Here is a 19,957-nt window from a genome sequence, read left to right as displayed (position 1 = left end):
CTTTTTGCCTCACAAAATCTTTCAAGGTTTTCATGAAGAAGCGCTCAAGAAAAAACATCCACCTTGCATGAACTGCCCCATAAAGTCCGATCTCATCAATCAAATGTATGAGTAAATGTAATTGAGTAGTCAAAATGGAGCGAGGAAAAATTTCCTCCACCAAATAAACCACCTCAACAGATAATACTCGAGCATCTTGCAATGTATTTGGATCAATTTCCTTCGAGCTCATGTATCTGTCAGGATATATTTGACAATTATTTATTTTTGTGTAGAAATTCAAAGAGGTTCACTATATGATGTATGCAATATATAATGAAAAAATACAATGTATACACACCTCACAAGCTCTCCCATCTTGTAAATGATATCACCTACATCTTTGGATACACAATGGGATATGCTAGTAGGAAGTACGAACTGAATGTAAATAATATTCATAGATCAAATGATTAGTTGAGGAAAAAGTCATCATACCCCAAAGTTTACACATAGTTACTCCACTAATTACTATATTCATGGTTAGAGATACCCTTACTTGAATAATTTTGTGCCAATTGTGAGACTTCAAACTAGATAGTTGCTCCACACATGTTTTCTTTTTCTTTATGAAGGCTTCCTTGAGACATCTCATACATCTTGTCGGTGTTCGAAAGCTACATATTTGTTCCTTCACTATTTTTTCCTTGTTCTTTGACAACATCCAAGGTGCATGGGGTAGCTCAATCTTTCCTCTAGGTCCAATGCGTGGCCAGGCTCGTCTCATGCGACCAATGTTACGTAAATATCTTCTTACATTGACTGAATCACGAGCCCCTATCAAGTAATCCCATAATGTAGATACAACGTTTTTAAATATGTGTATGGGGTCCAACATGTGATTGATCTTAAGTTCAGTCCAATACGAAAGACGAAAAAATATAGAGAACCTAACAAACAAACAATATCTTATGTAAACAATTCATCATGCTAAATACTTTACAGTCAATCGAGAGAAATATACTTCTTACCGACTCATGCCGAGTGAAGGGTGGCTGTCAGCATTAATTCATCTCTCCTTCCAATCTCGAATGATTAGAGATCATGGAGTCATTCCATTAGTAGGGAGAATATATTTGGAATGGTCAATAGGAAGAAATCGATGATGATTGTCATAGATAACCTTCTTTAAACGTGCCGGTCTAGAGGAAACTAGAGAGGGACCGCAAATAGGACATGCATGATATCCTGATGTGGTTAGACCTGAACAAACAAGTGAATTAATAACATGCAATTGATTTAAGTCTTGAATTTTAAATATAGAGTTATATACATGTACCTGAATACTCTCCATATCATGGAAAGTCATGCATGGTCCATAACAACATGGCCTTCAACGTGAAATCTCTAGAGGATGCAGATGCACTTATATCTTACACCTAAATACCTTCCTATAACATTTCTAACTCTTCAATCAAAGGCTCTAAGTAAATGTCCATATTTTTTACCTTGTGCTTTCCAAGAATCAGAAGGGACAACATTACATGTCCCTTTTTAATCGCCATGGATGGAGAAATATTATAGTTTACCAATACCACTGGCTATACACTGTATGATATGCTTTTGATGCCAAATGGATTGATTTCATCCATACCTAAACCAAATCTCACATTTCTTGGCTCTTCTTTGAAAACGGGCCACAAATTGTCTATATGTTACCATGCCAGTGTATCTACAGGGATCCTCTATTTTCCATCACTTGAACGATGACTAGCATGTCATGACATGAGCTTTCCAATAGACTTACACTTGAACATAAGTTGAATACATGGAACAATCGAAAAATGTCGCAAAACCTTACGAGGCACATCCATTGACTTCATCTCCACTTCCTATCTTGATTCACCACAAACAAGACACGCTCGTACCAAATCATGAATCCCACGAAATAAGACACAATCATTGACACATGCATGGATCTTAACATAATCGAGACCTCCTAGAGATGTTAAGTAATATCTTGCTTGCTCTCTCTTAGTTGACAATTTGTTTCCTTTTGGAAGCATTTGTGATAATAACCTACATATATTTTTAAAAGTGAGTTAAAAAACAACCAACATATATTTGTGTCTGATTTCAAAATATAACAATTAATATTATGATTCATAAGCCAAACTGAATTGATACCTACTTCGATAACGCATTCAAACTGACATTACTCCATCCATAAATTGTTTGCAAGTTAAGTATCTCGAGGGATGCACAAAGAACGGAGTACGTACAACCTTCATACAACAGAGTAGATGATGCTACGTATAGTGGATCATCTGGCTTCGTAGAGTGACCTTCTTCCCGAACCGATTGTGAAAATAAATCGTGTACCATGTTGTCCAAAATCTCATCCTCTACAACTTGATGGGACATTTCATGAGGGCTATTATCATGGTCGTCGGTCTCCACTCTTCTTGAAGACTCTGCCTCCTCACGTCGACGTTTTGCAACCTCTCGACGCCCGGGAGGGAGCATCTGAGGATATGGCACCGCATCCTGCTCAACCACAAAAGGGAGTTACATGTACGTTGATATATATTGAGTAACATAGACTAGCAATCTTAGTGTTAAAAACAATGAATACCGGTGATTTTTCTCGGTTCCATTCTCCATACATGCCAAGGTGTGACATTGCAACTCGACGTGCTCGAAAAATACACCCTCGACAACAATCACACATACATTTAATTTTTCATCATAGCCATGCATCTCGATTATGAAGACATAATGTTTTATCCTCACTTGAGAATGTGCTCATTGACTCATCAGCATGCACCGCACTAGGTGATGACGATGACATGATTAAACCTAATTCATGCCAACATTAAATTTGTAATTCATATGTTTACATAAAAACTTCAAGGCGTATTAATTATTCTAAGATCTCAATTTTAAATACAGAAAACTTATCATAAATACACAAAAACTTATGATAAGAACTTACTATCAAAACTTATCTTAAATACAAAAACTCATGATAAAAACGCAAATGCGCTAAATGCGCATCTATACGTGCGTCTAACTACGCATCTATTTTTGCATCTATCTGCACGTCTAAATTCACGTCTATAAGCGTGTTTACGTAAACGTAGACGCGCATATACATGCAAAAATAGACGTAAAAGTCAAAATTCAGAAGATACTTGAATCATTTCTTTTCAAACTGCACCTTTCTTATATTTTTTGTACGTTCTGAAGCTCGAGTTCAGTCGACATGCAGTCTACCTCTACTAGTCTCTTCATGACTCACCTCCTCATGACTCACCTCTTCTTTCACTTCAAAGAGACAAGAGGGAAAAAAAGAAAGCCAAGGAGAGGAAGAAAGAGAGAACAAAAGAGAGGAGAACAAGAGGAACAAGAAGCAAAGAGAGGAGACAACAAGCAGCAAGCATCAAGGGAGAACAACTCACCAAGGAAAGGAAGAAGGGAAAGGAAGCAGCGCCACCACCCGTCCACACCAAAGACCCAAGATGAGTCCTCTCTCTCTCTCTCTCTCTCTCTCTCTCTCTCTCTCTCTCTCTCTCTCTCTCTCTCTCTCTCTCTCTCTGTGTGTATTAGGATCTATGATTGAATTTCTTATATCACAAATAAATCATGGATGGCAGTTGTCGGATTGAGAGGAGCTGGCTTAGCGCGTTTGATAGCACGTGTAGATTTCAGTGCAGACGCAGACATAGATGCGTAAATATGTTTGATGTCATCTCATCTGCAGTTGCGTCTCCAAGCACGTGTATTCTACATCTCAAACGCAAGAATGCACGCGCTCTGCCCAGAAGCTTTGACTTCAGAGACGCGTCTGAGAGCGTGTCTATTCTGCATCTCAGACACGAAAATACATGCGCTCTACCCAAAAGCTTTGACTTCAAGAACGCGTATGAGAGCGCGTCTATTTTACATCTCAGACGCGAATATACATGCGCTCTAACCAAAAGATTTGACTTCAGGGAAGCGTCTGAGAGCGTGTCTATTCTGTATCTCAGACGCGATGATACACGCACTAGCTCTGATAAAAAAATAATTTTTTATTTCTGAAATTGTACGAATATGTTACACAATAGTATAGTTTACACATTATTGCAGTTTAGTAAATTTGTCTTATTCCTGTATTTTGTTTGCAGATGTCGCATCCTGGTTCATCTAGTAATGACCCAGATTTGGATCACATGAATGATACATTGGACTTGTTCAGCAGAGGGGTCAATGCTTTTTTTAGAGGTTTTCCTAGTAAGGAAGACTTCATGGGAAAGATGACTAGACACCTTGGCCACTCTCCCACAGTAGACGAGATGTTCAGCGTCATGCCTGAAATGCCTCTAACGTCTTTGCCTAGCACTGCTTCCCAAATACCAAATGTCCAAACTCCAATTGCAGATACTCCACGTGCAGCACCTGTACAGGCATCAGCTGAAGCACAAGCGTCAGCCGACGCATGTGCATTTGCAGAAGCACGTGCATATAGCGAGACAGAGGATAGTTGACACAGAGAGAGGAGGGAGAGTCGAGGGGGAGGACGAGGCTTGTATGGGGGTTGCCTAGGAGGTGGCGAGCGATCACCCTCACCAAAAGATCACGTAGAGGAGCCTGTACACCAGTACTATAGAGTTACAAATACTGGTGGCATCTTCCATGATGACGAAGGAAGGGATATAATGGCGTACATGAGGAGCGTCATGCATGCGACGTATAAATATTGTTTCCTTTACTTTAAGAATCAGAAAAGCGGCTTGTGGCAAGAGGTGTTGAGAGCAGTCCATAGGAGGTACCCAAATCCTAAGGGTCAACGATTCTCTGATGATTGGGGACGCACAAAAGTGAGGAATTTGCTTCACAACAAAAGATCCCACCTCATGACACGTGCCAGGGAGTCACTGTGAGACAAGAGGAGGGGCGTGGAGCCTATAGCCAACCACCTATGTGCCACAGCATAGAGTGGAAGTAAGCCAAGAAGAAAGCAGCAGAGAAAGTGAAGAGTCGCCAGCACGCAAAGGCACGACGCATCCAAATGGAAACCATGGGACCGTCGCATTACGGATCGGACGGCAGAGAGTCATGGGAGGCAAAGTTTGTAAGTATATTTTGATTTCTAGTTTTTTAAATTTTATATTTCTTTCAATTCTTTATATAGTTTATTCTAATATATTGTGTCTTATAATTGTTTATATATATCATAATTGTTTTGCAGACTACTATCGTTGGTAGGATACCTACTCCTAGAGAGGTAGGTTACCATCGAGGCCATAACCATGCAGCCACATGGCTTCACTTCTATGAGGAGGGTCTCATCACTGAGGAGCAATACAACCAAGCTATGAGGATTCGACAGCTAAAGGAGGTATGTTTTTCTTACTTTCCTATTAAAAATATAGCTAATTATAACTTTTTCTTTGCAATTGTACGTAAGCAACCTTGATCTTTTGTGTGTGTAGGTGAACCCCGATGTGGAGCATAGCGAGGAGGGGGATAGCGATGCTAGTAGCCATGGTGGTGCTAGCGATGATGTTTCTTCTTCAGATTCATAGAGTACCATACCTCCTCTATGGCCTTGTTTCCTTGTATATCTATTATCCATCTTTGAGCTTACTGCTTGCAGCTGCGCTTTAGATCGCAAGCACTTAAACTCCCCATGTAAATGCATTTTATATATAATGAATACATGGATTTTTGTTTTCAATTCTCATGCCTTCAAATCCATTGTGTTTTTCCCAAATGCACAATTTGATACATGCTCTCTGGTTTTTTTTTCCAATTCTATACTTCGTATCTATTTGCGCGTCTAAATTGCAGAAAACGCACGTTTATACTCGCGTCTAAAATGCAGAATATACACGCCCATACACACACTATATAATTCAAATTAATAAAAAGAAATTAAATATCTTTTTTTAATGAGATTTTTGGTTTTACGTTCGCGTCTACTGACGCATATAAAAGCGCGTCTATGAACGTGTCTATGTGTCCGTCTAATTTTCCATGTAGACGCGCTTGTAGATGCACAAAAGAAATTAAATAAATAATAATTTTAGTTTTCGTATGCTCTTGTATTCATACGTGTATATGCGCGTCTAAAGCACATCTATTGGTGCATGTGAATTTCATCATACATGCGACTATAGACGCGAAATGGTAGATGCACAAATAGACGGGCTTGTAGACGTGCCCATAAGATTTTCTCTCAATTCAAAAATCGCGTCTAAGAGGCCTTTTTGTTATAGTGTTATCACATTTAAGGGCTGTCACAATTCCCCACAATTCTCTTTTAACCTGTGGATATCTTCTCTGTCGTTCAGTCAATACTTTAGCACCAAAGCGAATTGCATAACTTTGTCCTTCCTCATCATCTTGCCCAATTGCCCATCCAATCCCGATTGGGCTTGTATCAATAGTAATAATGATAGGCTTTCCATGTGAATAGTTATCCTTTCTCAATGTAGGAGAAGATTTTAAGAGTTGCTTCAATTTCTTCATTGCTTTCTGATGTTTCCTTTTCCAATGAAAATTTTGGCCTTTCCTTAGAAGCTGACAAAGAGCATCGGCTACATGTGCAAAGTGAGGAATCCATATTATTAAATAGAACACACATGCACCCAAGAATCTACGCACCTCTCATACATTCGTGCATACATCTTGCATTCTATCAATCCCATCTATTTTTGCTTGTGATGGCCTTCGCCCATAAGGCCCACACATATGCCCAACAATCAAAACCTCTTCAACTCCAAAGACAGACTTTTGTCCAAAAAGAGTTAAATGCACCTCTTCTAGACGTGTCAAAATCCTCTCACAATCCACAATATGGTTTGCAACAAACTGTCTGCATCCATGAGCATCCATCTCTTCATTCTTTTCATCTACTACACATCCTTTGATTGGAACATCATCCAAGAAGGGCATAATCAATTATGGTATAAAATTCCTGAGTACCCTATTCATAGCATTTGTCATGTGTGCCATTGAGTTTGTTGCACCTTGTGGGAGAGTACGCATTTGTACTAACCCCAAAGGAGTCTTCATGGTTGTGATATCCCTGCTTTCAATTGCAAGCTAAAACTGATCATAACCCGAGTAAAGATCACCCAAAGAATAGATCGCAGTGCCTGCAAAAGCCTCTGCAAATTCATCAACCACAGGACCTGCACCCACATTTCTTATAGTCACTTTATTGACCAGTTGCATGTCTTGAATAAATCTCAAAGCCCCATTCTTTTTGGGCACAGTAAACCAACGATTTGAGTACGAGGCTGAAGAAGGCTCTAAGATCTTCATGCGAATTTTTCCATTTAGCAAATCCATCAGCTTTGGCAAGTAAGCTTTAGGCACTGGAATAGGCCTCAAGTTCCATGGTACATGTGGCACAGTAAATATGACCATAGGAGAGACAAGATTTGGATCCACACAACCATTTCACTTGGCTAAAATGCAAATGCCTTCCCATGTCTAGCTAACATCCGCATAAAAGAGTCCCTCTCAGTAGGCAAAAGAAACCCTTCTGCACCAACTTTCAATTCCTGTAATGTTTCAGATGTGAACTGATGACCTATATCTTTAGGATCCCGTAAGTTTGGCTGCTTTTACACTTTTTCATACATAGCCTCAGTCTCTAGTGGAAGTAGCAAAGCAATTGGTTTCACCTTTTTGTCAACTGTCTTATACTTTGTCTCCACAAGTGCTTTAGCCCATTATAATCCTTCCTGCTGAGCAAACAATGCTATAACATCATACATATCCAAAGAACATACTGACAACATTCTGTTTTCAACCTCATTTTTTGCATGTATAGTTGTTGAAATTTCAGCCATAGTGTCAGTAATATTCAACCCATAAAAGATGCCTCAAATGCCATCATTTTCAGCTAACAACCTCAATACTCTCAATTTCTTAGTAGCGCATTTCATAGATATGCGTTCAGCCCTACACATAGCTTCCATAGGCTTAAACCAACATGAACTCTTTGCTGTAAACTGAGAATTACCAATAGTAAATACATGCTTCATTTCATCAAGACACGAGTACACCCACTAATCAGTACTACTATAGCCCCGCATTACAGCAGTGCTTAATGAAAATCCAAGTCTTTGAATTCCCTTGCATTTGGAACCAAAGGAGACTCTCAAAGCGTATCCCCTATTTTCACGTTCCCCTATTTTCACTACTGTTTCAGTGATAGCTCTAGCCTAATGATTTCTTGTGTAGTGACTTCGAGGAATAATGCATATTGCTACAAGACAATGCATTTTCAGCCACTTTCTTCTCTTTTCCACATGATGTCCATTGATTAGTAGCATCCTGCATAGGCAATCATGTACTTACTTCATGCTCATATTCAGCCCGAATACCCAACAAACCAGTTTTCTCTTCAAATTGCAGCAATACATTAGTGGTATCACCAAGAAACTGACGCTTCCTTTTAATTATGTCAATGATCTCATCATGAAATTCTCGCTTAGCAATGCCAAGCACCTCTTCTAAAGTAAATTCCACCTGACTATTTAAGATCCGTTCTTCAAGAACCTTCTTAAGATCTGTGACTGTCTCAATGTCAAATTGCAACTTATATCCCGGTTGCTTGCCCTTCTTTTTGTCCTCTTTTTTGTTATTCTATTTTTGCTCCTAGCTGACCTCTTCCATAACATGCTCAGGAGGTGGTTGATTTGCAGCTTTAGGCTGATCCACACTTCTTGTCATTCTTTTAGATGTCCCTGCAATATCTTCATCTCTTTTTTGTTTTTTCTTCCACAAGTGCATCCGTGTTTTGTACCTTTGCTAAATATACATACACTAAATATGCATCTACTAGTGATTCCCAACCAGTTATGCCACGAATGTCTTGCCCTACATGAGACATTTCACTATCAGTGACCTTTCTCTTTTCAACTGCATGTAAAGCATGTGTCCATATTTCAGCCTTTGGACCCCAACCATCACTTGGCCATGCATTCTATCCAACTGTAGACCAAAAGTAGAAGCATGTACCACAGCATAAGCATTTCGAACAGCCAAGTCATCCAACAACGTCTGCATACCTCCCTTTCCAAAATTCAAAGCAAGACGCAATCCCGTTTCTTGTGCATGGATCTTGCCATCTTTCCAAAAGATAAGCTGTCGTGCCAAGGCCTCCTAATATGCAGCACAATCCTTTCTCTCGTGCTGCAAACTGTCACACCATATACATCTTTTTCCAAACTTAGGGGCTACTGCCTGTCCCCTTTTCTCTTGTCCTTTTTCGTCCAATTTTACAACCTTCAATTGAAGATCCCGCATGCCTTTGACCAATTCATCTAAGACATCTTCCCTAACAGAGGGTACAATAGCAGGTATAGCCATAGGGTTAGCCACAGAAGTAGGTGGCTTACTGGATACATCAACTATCTTGCCTGTAACAGTGGGCAAGCTAGAGACATGCAATCTTTCTCTTCTTCTATGCTTCTTCACAACTGCTGTAACAGCTTCATTGACATGTCTCCACTCTATTTTCAAACGTGTCTCTATAGTCTGATCCTCCATCAAATCATCAAGCTTCTCTTGAAGCTCAAGATCAACTGCCTGTAGAAACAATTCAATTTTCTGACTTGTAAAAGCTTGTTGTTCTGCAAGATCCAACTGCTCAAATCGACTTTCAAATTCTCTTAACAATTCCGTAGCCACAAGACCCTTATTGGGTTGTAAAACTCACTCTTGAAAAGTCTTGCACGTAATCAAACTGGTGTCCTCAATGTAAAATTCTTCCCTGAGTGTCTTCTTGAAGGCTACCCAATCTGCATTGTGCAAATATAATTCAGTAATCCATGCTTTCAGTTCATAAACACTAATACGTAAAAAATACCGGCTCCATGCAGATTGAGCCACCCCAAAGAATTCCATCTTCTAAGCATAGGTATATACATATGCAGATACATTCCTGCCATTGAATAGCTTCACCTCATGCTCAACTGCTTGCAAAGCATTCATCACAACACTTTCTATTTGAGCTGAAGCTTGCACACCTGTTGTTGTTGTACCTACATAAGCATATTCATATTTTGCACCAACTGTTGCAAAACATCACTAGAGAATGTATTCAAAGATTCTTCCATCTTGCATTTCTTTCTTCTGATAATCTTTCACGCCAAGTTCACCAATATCGGAGGGGTTTTTGTCGAAAGGTCGAATCCATCGGGGATCAGAAGTAGAAAGAAATAGAGATAGGAGATGGAAGAGAAGATAGAGAATACCCAAGTGGTAAACACTACAAAGACAAATCACAATGAATTGAATCAATATGTATTGAAAAAATCTAGAATCTTCGCACTACTCAAAAATAATCTCCAGGCATTAGATCTCCTGGAGCTTCTTTGTAAAACAAAACGTGCATAAAAAATACAGTTCCTCTGATACTCGGAACCCAAATCTGATGGCTCCGTTGGCTCCAAAAGGGAAGTAAAACTTCAAGACACCTGATCCCGGATCTCCCAAATTACTCCTTTCAATTCAATCTGCAATTTTCAACTTGTTTACAGCGATCGTGATGCACGTGATTTGATCAATTTGTCCCTCTTGTGAAAATCTCCTAATTGACTGAAAAAGCAACTAGCTTTTTACATACCATCCTAATCTAGAAGCTTTTTTCTAACTTTTTTGGATTTTTACAATAAATAATATCAAAAATAAGCTAAAATTATCCAAAAATCTAGTATTTTCGAATAATCCATGCAACTCACACTAGTACTAATGGCTCAGATCACATTGACTCCCTAGATCAATAAAGAAGTCAGATGCTGATGCATTCCATCCTTTTTCACACTGTGTCCTCATAACATCACGACAACGGTCCACCTCTTATTTCAATTTTTTCTTCTAAAAAATGTCAAAAAGGTAATGAAATGGTTAGTATAACTTGGTTTGTAGTCTTTTTCCATTTGATTTTCTCTAACACTTAACCTATGTCTCGAGACTATTTAAACTCAGATCATAGTTTTATAGAGCTACTACAAGAAATTCCATCTTATGAGGGATATATACATATATTCTTGATTTTTGTATACTTTTAAATTAAAAGATATTTCATTTTTTAGTTTTACTTGTCTTGTATTATAGGGTTCATGTAGTAGTGAACACTCTCTTCCATAAGATACAATCCAAGATCTTAAGGAGGTTGAAATTGCACGGAAAAGTCATGTACGAAAGATATGCTTAGCCATCTCTTAATCTTCTATTTTAATATATGCAATTAATAAATTATATCTAATTACAAACTTATTGTGATAAGATAAGCAAGAAAATACAGCAAAGCAAGCAACAACAAAAGGAGAGTAAGGGCAAAAATAATAAATTATCTAAGATACTTTGCATTTCTTTTTACTAAATGTGGCATAATTTATTTTTTTTAACTTTATTTTCTTGTCTATACTATAGGCTCTCGGCCATGTTGAGCCATCAAAAAGTGTGGATCCTTCTAATATAGAATTGCCATCAAGAACTTCATCAGTAACTCAATGTTATTAAATATTAAGACTATAGAGTAGCTAATTAACTTATGATGTAGTAGCACACTAATCTATGTTGTATTTCTAAACTACAAGCTGTTAATGCCTTTAAAGAGGAAGACCAAGAAACCATCCTCCTCAAATATTTGGACATCCAATCCATTGATAAGCTATATGCATCACTAAAATCTACATATGGTGTTATTAAGAGAGATCCTACTTTTTTAGGAGGACGCAATGAGCAAACATTGCCAGCCATGAGAATGTCTCTTGTGGATTGGTTACTCTATAAAGAGAAAATTCATGTCACAAAAAATCGTAATAAACCTTTGAGTATTGATGATATATGTATCTTCAATTGACCTCTTTATTAATGAAGATCGCATCTTTGAATTCTTTCTATTATTTTAATTTATATTTTTTACCATAACAGTAATTATTAAAACTATTTACATGATTGCAACTAGTTTTCTTATATATGAAAAATACTATATCATTAGTTCTAACTAGTTTGTTTATATAGTAAAATTTTACTACATCGATAACTAGAAAATTTTGAAATTCTGATATAGGAATATTTTACTATATCACTAACTTTTAAAGTGTTTCACTTTTACTAGTTGAGACTTTTTCTAGATACTTTAATAAGTATCTAGAAAATTTCTCTTTTTTTACTATATGGATAGGTGTCTAAAGTTTCATGTGAGGAGACGATCTCGCAAGTGTCAAGGAATTGGAAGCTCTTGGTTTGATTGCACGCTTGAAGAACATAGCTAGTATGCTTCACTAATGTGATACACTCAAGCATAGAGGGCATCATCAGCAAAAGCGTGTCATCAGCATAATGACAATTGTGTTCACTATTCATGATGGCTCAAAAGCTGAAAAAGACAGGGTGACCATAAACGACCATCAAACAAAATGGCTTCCTAGCTCTACATATAAGCTTTGGAAAAGCAAAAGCTTGTGAAAGATACACTGCTTTGGAAGCTATCACTATGGCATGATGATGCGAGCTTCATGGTAAAAGAGACATCAGGCAAGCAACATCCCTCTAACTGTTTGATGAGGTTCAGCAAAAAAGACTATTGTGGAAAACATCACGCATCCATGAATCCGACGTGGTGAAAGATTATATGTGGTTGGTCTCCTATGCTTGTCACAATTGATGAGGTAGAAAAGGTGGCTTCTACTACAGTCGATTAGCCAGGAATTGAGAAGAGTTTGCATCTGAACTCTACGCTACAAAGACTCGTGGGAAGCTTGCATAATAGCAACTGTCTTGTATTCATGCTCTTGCCCTTATACTACATATCTTCTTATTTTCCCTTCCCCTTGATCATACTTCCCCACTCCCTCTTACTACCTTACCTCCAATGGAGTATTATGGCATGTGCTAAGAGCTCTTATAGAGTCATCTTGAAAAAGGATTTTGATGTTGACAAAAAGAGAAGAGAAAGAGAACATCTCTTGCTTCTTATTTTGATTGCTAATGTATATTAATGAAAACCTTGTGCATACATATCTAAACTTGAACATGCTCATCTAAACTAAAATGATAGCATCATTACTATAAATAGTAAAAGGAGCAACTATAAAAAACTCCCATCTTGCATAGCATCCTTACGACAAGTGACTTTCATGAACTCCTGCATGTATTCTGTGTGACATCATGTTGGGTTACCTTATTGAGAGACCTAAAGTCAACCCAGAAGCAATATGAACCATCATCCTTTTAAACCACATGAAGCTCAAATGCCCAATCGCTGTGTAAAGGGATAATCATGCCCTATTGAAGCATGTCTTCTACTACTCAATTTATATAATCCATCTAAATTGGGGACCTTCCTCTCATAGGGGTCTTAATAGAGAATGCATTGCATGTGCGGATGGAATGAGTGACAAGAAGATTTATTGTAGATGATGTGTTGGTTTTATGAAAAAGGGAAAAAGTTTTGTGCAAGAGGTTTTGAATGCCGTTTGTGCATTGAATAATGTCTAACGCTGTGTGCTAGGCTTGAACAAAGTTGGGTCCTCTGTTATTAATTTATTATAATTTGCTAGTCGCATTGCACCCCCTTGACAAACCATGATGAGAAAATATAAGCAAAACCCCTCTAGGATGCTTATAACCCTCTAGCATAGTTGTATAGCATGCCCTAAAATCCAAAAACAAGAAGTAACATGAACTTGATCAACTATAGAAAATGAAGAGGTATATAATGCAAAATGGCTCAGCACTGTACTAAGGTCAGTTCTAGCTACTTTGTGTCATAATGATCAACATCCAAAGCCTCTTTATGCACATCTTGTACAAATTATTTCAACACATCCCCTTGTCCAACATCTTCATCTGCATCCTTCTACTACAATAGACAAGCCACATATTCATCATTGAGCCTCTTTTGATCCAAAGCATTCTGCAATTTCTCATTCAAATACTCATTCTGTTCCTCAAGCTTAACCACTTTATTAACCAAGATTTCCTTTTTATGCAACTAGGATTCTTACACATGCAACATAAATGATCATTGCAAAACATCATAAGGCCTAGGGATGACAACTACCAGCCTATTAGCAACTACCTGCCAAGCATCCTGAACTTCCTTAAGACCCTCTTGTTGTATGCCTTGCAGTTTAGACCTCATGACTACTACTACATCTACATAATCTGAACATTATGTGGTGTCTGCTACTCTACATGTGCCATGGGCTGAAATCTTTCTTCTAGGAGTCTATAGTCAACTTGCAAAGCTGCATGTGCATCCAAAAAGCCATGTATTTCAGCCACACATTTATTCTTCAACTCTTTAGTCCACTCCTCACACCTTTCCTTTAGCAATAATATGTTCTAATTCTTTAACATGCTGGTCATGCTCAAGTTTGAATGAATCATACTTCTCGATCTTGAGTTTCAACTCCAAACCTAAAGCATCCAACTTCTGCTTGTTGTCATCAAGCTATCTCTTCAAATCTTGGACAAGAGCAAACTTCACAACTCCCTCTTTCTCAACATTTTGAAAATAAAGTTTCAACTATTGCATCATAGTACCAACCTACTACAAAATGTCCATAGATAACCCACTAGAAGAAGAAGCTATGTTCTCAACTTTAGACTTCATTTTGTCAGACATGACATTCATAAGGGGCCGACTCTTGCACCACCCCACTTTGCACTCCCATAAAATACAGAAAAATCTTTCCAATCTTGATTTTCTTTCTTACATGAAGTGTCTCCTCCACCAACTTTTGCATATCCATTGTACATTCCTTAAGAGATGCCAGCACTACCAATCACTCACCCACTTGCAACTTGCCTAGCATATGATTCACCATAATCGACATGAAGTAAATTTTTGTAAATGGCTAACTTTATTGCATCCCCATCAAATAACACATCCAAATTTTTAGTTTTTTCCACTTGGTCCTTATCCTTAGCCCTAGTATCTTGAACCATAGCTTCCTTCTATATGCTCTTATAGTGAGTTTTCAAGAAATGCTCCATAGTCAATTCAAGGTGAAGAGACCAAACTTGTTCATACAACCTTGCCAATAAACACCTTGCCCTAGACTTTTGAAATAGTTTCTGAAAATTAGACACCCAGATTTCTCCCATTAGCCTATCTAAAAGTAGATCATTCCAATTTGGGGTATCCACATTCTCTACATACCATATGATGCCACGTGTGTGGGGCCACTGTGTTTGGGGCCATACTGTCCATCTTGCTGAAGAGCATAAAATGCTCCATATACTATCTAAGACTCGATATTTTGGCTGCATCAAACAATTTGAGCACATGACATGTCGAGGCCCACAGGTTCCCCAAAAATCGGCATGCATTGTTCATTAGTACATTTCTAGCTTGTCGGATTTGCATTACTGGGTAAAACAAACACCTAAGCCATAATCTCTACGGTTAGCTCAACTTTTCCTATTATTTTCCCATTTGACTACACAACATATCAAGTCGAATAGACACATGCACATTGGAAGCCCATTGCTTGCATGGCCAGTAATGTGGAAAACTCATAAAGGGTGATTTTCGATAGCCAATCCTCGGTAATCACTGCATACACATCCAAAGAGAGTTGTTAATCAACAAAAGGGGTTACCATGCCCGCAAGGCTCGAGAAAATACTTATTTTTCTTGGTGTCGTCTCCTCCTTCCATTGTTGTGACGGCTTGTCTTTGAATAGAAGATCCACAACCTCCTCCTCATCCATGTCATCCCTACTACACTTTACCATCACAAGCTTTGTGGTGGATAACCTTGTGTATCAGTCATGTCCGCAATCGTAGTCCGGCATAGTTGCAAGGACAACATGGAAGAAGGAATTTGAGATGTGGAAGACTTCATTCCTATCTTTGGTCCAAAGTAGAACTAATAGTCCAAGTCATGTGTGTGAGAATTCATGTCCTCATCATGCAACTGTGACTCTTCACACAATTGAATATTCCCTTCAAAAAATTCCCCCCAATATGGTACTATTAATTCACTATGGAATAATCTAGTTGCACTATTCTTTTCAACCTAAACCCATTCACTATATGCTTTAAAACAATGTCCTTTAGATCTTCTAGCAAGAAAGTATCCACGCCTAAATCTTAAAACTTTTGAAAGGGCATGCATATCCCACTTTCAATTCTCTAGGGAATTTTCCCAACCTAGAATTATACACTACAACCCAATCACCTTTCTCAAAGATATTGTTCTTCACATGCCTATTAACCTAGCCTTGCCTTCTAGACTATGTAATTATTGAAACATAGGTTACCAATACCCCATCTTCTTAAAGTTTCAAGAGCTATTCAAGTTTGTATCATATAGATTTTTCAGGATCTAATTTATGCTCTATAGCAATTCTTAGGCTATCCATAAGCACAACAGCTTCTAGACCATATACACACCTAAATGGTGTCAATTCCAGGTAACTATCATGAATGACCACAATATAGAGTCAAGCAACAAGCTATATGAACCATCATCCTAAAGTTGACTTGTATTAATGTATTCTATAATCCTTTATGCATGCATACATACATACACACATACATATGATATCAATATTATATTTATATGTAGGTGTGTGTATATATATATATGCATGTATGTATGTGTGTCATATGTATGTATGTATGTGTGTCATATGTATGCATGTACACACATACAAGCATGCATATATATATATATATATATATGTGTGTGTGTGTGTGTGTGTGTGTGTGTGTGTGTGTGTGTGTGTGTGTCCAAATCATTAGTTGGTAACCCTTGATTTTATTTTTTCTTGGTACATTAGGTGGGCGGTGTAGGGCTTTAAACAAGTCTGCATGTACCATGCATGAGATTGGCTTAGGACGAGTCATTCTTCATTCCAACTCGTTAGGCAGAAGACAAAAGGCCTAAACGACTGACCAATGAGCATAATCAACACGCAAAGGAGATGACAATCAGCATGCACAGTACAACAACCGGAACAGGAAACTATCAGAAAGCAAGCTTGTTTTTTAGAGGAAGTTCATTGTCTGCTCCACAAAGGATGGCAAACAGAGCAAACGATAACAAGTCCAACATGTGCTCTCAACCATTCATAAGGATGTTTTCCAAACCACAGGTATTTGCAATGGGCCTTGCCTCGGTAGAGATTCTCAACGCAGGCCTTCTTGTCAGAGTTTGCACGGATGATAAGTCACAAAAGATGGCAAGAAAGATGTGATCGCTAGCATGCGAACGACGACTTGTCATGAAATAAAATGCTTCAAAATACAGAAAAAAAGCCAAAAACATATTACCATTTGCACATTATTTTTGGTGCATACACAAAGCATGTCAATGCAGATCAGATGGCTGCCAAGGTCATGCCCTGGCTAGGTCCACCCGCCACCATAGAGAATCAAGTTGCTACTACCCACCACCATTATAATGCCCTTTTGCAATGATGAATAGGTGTCCAAGCCTAATAGCTATGTGCTACAACTTGGATACCTAATTTAGACACGAAAGGAAGGCAGATCCATTTCCCTTCAAATCACTGAGATTGGTTCATCCACATGGTTGTACTCTGTAAGCCCCAGAAAGAAGTGAACACTCCAGGATTGGATATGCCGGTCTGAGCCAGATTTAAGTGAATACATTGTGGTACCAAGCAAATAGAGAAGCTAACTATTCTCTTTAGTTATGTAAGGAGAATCGTTGATCTAGCATGCAACTATATATGGCATACTAGTTTATCCGCTATTATAGAAAATATCCTGACTAATTCACCCCTGTGATGCAAGCGATGACATGAAGAAGACACTTTTCCCACATGCATATAAAAAACTGAAACATTTGGATTATGCCTTCCAGCTTACAAAGCGAATACGTTACTCCCTTTGTATCTCCGAAGTGAACCTGAGTCGAGATGCACTCTAGTGGAAACAAACACGTCACAGAACATGTCCAGAGCTACATTTTTGTGTGTGAAAAGTTTGTTTCCAAACTCATAATTTGGTCAATTTGACTAATGACCGCCATCTAAGTTGGGACAGCCTACAAAACATTTGGACAAAACAAAATTTGCAGAATAAGCCTTTGAAGAGGTGTACCCAAACACATGCAATTGAGAGGACTAAACAAAAGGAAACTTAGGTTTGTTTTTGTCAGAAAACTCTCCAGTTCAAAGAAAGAACCTCATCACATGATGCAAAACCACAAAGCAACGAATTTAGACAAGCTGCCTTTCTTGGAAATTTTGGAACAAAGAGAGAGAGGGTTTACTTTCTGCTGATGATAGGAGAATAGAGAAAAAGCTGATAGAGTATCAAGTCATAAAGAGAAGCACAAAGACTTCAGTTCACATTGTATATCAGACTGAAAGAAAGCAGAGACAGATAACACATTGAACTTGTAAGAGAAGAAACAGAACACTCTACATTGGTTGGCGGTTGTATCGCAAACCAAAGGGGAATCCCACCAAATTGCCCCAATAGCACTACTGCTTGTTGCTTGTTGACGACAACATATCCAACATCATAGGTAGAAAAGGTATGAGGTAAGTAGTACATTAACATCCTAAACTTTGCAACATTGTGATCTGTTGAGGTGAAATACATCGGACTGCTTGCTCAAAACCCAAATTTGGGAATGAGTACATTATGTTACAGTAAGTTGGTGTAATGTGAAGGTTGTGTTCTATGTGCAAAATGATAAGCTTTTTGCACTGTCTAAACACTTGTGGAACTCATGCCCTGGATCTTAGCCCAGGATGAAGACAAGCATAAATCTAGTATTATATATCAAAGGGGCATCACAGAAAAGCCATGTACACAGCTTCAGTACCCATCAATAAGGTGTGGTGTCCATGAGAAAGGTTCCTTTCCATTTGCTTCAAAACAAAGGGAGGACAAATTAACAAGATCGAGATAATTTGATACAACCCCAACTACTAAAGCTAAACAACACAACTTATGACTCAACCTGAAACTTGTCTATATCTTAATGCATTGTCCTCAACCCGCCTCACTTACCTAATATATTATCTTCCCACATACAAAACTCACTTATACTAGGATGCTATCCCAAAGCAGAATATACACAAGTCATTTTCAAATCGTAGAAAGACATATAACTTATGTTAAACCGTTCGAAAAAAGGAGGGCTCCTACAGGAGCTTCTAATAGAGAGGCCCTCACATGATGGCTTGATGTATAACCTTCTTTATGGCTCGGGTGTTCACACTGAACCTGTCAAAAAAAGACAGGCACCTACATGAATCAGTGTGAACATAGCATGTATCAAAAACATTGTAAAAAGAGACGGTACTGATCCTTATCAATATCATGGAGTCTAAGACATTCATACGTTTAAAACATTGAAAATGTTGGGAACAGGGACCATCGTGCCTTTTATATGTGCACGGGTGTGAACACACCCTTAACACATTTGTACTTTCATATATATCTATCTAAAACCTAAAGAGGTACAACACAACAAATTGTACCAAAGAACATGTGCATCTCTATCTCTGACTCTCACTCACTACTCTTGCTCACGTTTTACTCTCTACCTAACATTTTCATCGCCAGACATTGCATCGCCACTACACATCGCTCACTTCAAACTGGTATCAAAGCTACAGCTAAGGTGTTTGCACTTCTCGGAGTCCGTGCACATCAGCTCGTCATTGTTCTTTCACATTTTAGTTAGGTGACAGCTCATGCAGTCAAGCGCAGGTCAACACGCTACGTTTTCAGTTAGGTGACAGTTCCAAGTTACACACAGGTTAAAACGTCATTTCCTGGTCAGACGCAGTCACGCAGAGGTCACGCACTTCAGGTGCAGGTCAAAATGTCATTTTTCCACATCATGAGAAGGTCACACGAGCAGGCGACAGGCTGGCGACTGTAAACGGGGCAAATTCGTCACTTTTCTTTTGCAAAATATTTTAAATTTTCAAAGGTTCCCTGCAAGCAAGCCCTTTGCACTGAC

The 19,957-nt window shown here is 38.4% G+C and overlaps 1 protein-coding gene across 5 annotated transcripts in view; it reads right to left on the bottom strand.

Annotated features, from left to right (window-relative positions):
* Positions 1-17,250: 17,250 nt before the first annotated feature.
* The window catches only part of LOC148021222 (Cyclophilin-like peptidyl-prolyl cis-trans isomerase family protein), a 113,283-nt gene continuing 110,576 nt past the window's right edge, over positions 17,251-19,957 (bottom strand). For 3 of the 5 annotated variants that reach the window (XM_087699051.1, XM_087699052.1, XM_087699049.1), the window contains 2 exons: positions 19,162-19,212; positions 18,356-18,854 (listed from right to left, as the gene is read on the bottom strand). The gene's annotated coding sequence lies outside the window, so the exon portion shown is untranslated. Of the gene's footprint in view, positions 18,020-18,355; positions 18,855-19,161; positions 19,213-19,957 lie in introns of those variants that run through there. The other 2 variants (XM_087699050.1, XM_087699053.1) reach the window with 2 other exon arrangements.

Source organism: Lygodium microphyllum, chromosome 18, assembly GCF_053477565.2.
Source record: "Lygodium microphyllum isolate KBCC chromosome 18, Lygodium_microphyllum_v1.1.10, whole genome shotgun sequence".
Classification (NCBI taxonomy): Eukaryota; Viridiplantae; Streptophyta; class Polypodiopsida; order Schizaeales; family Lygodiaceae; genus Lygodium; species Lygodium microphyllum.
This window is presented reverse-complemented; position numbering and strand designations above follow the sequence as displayed.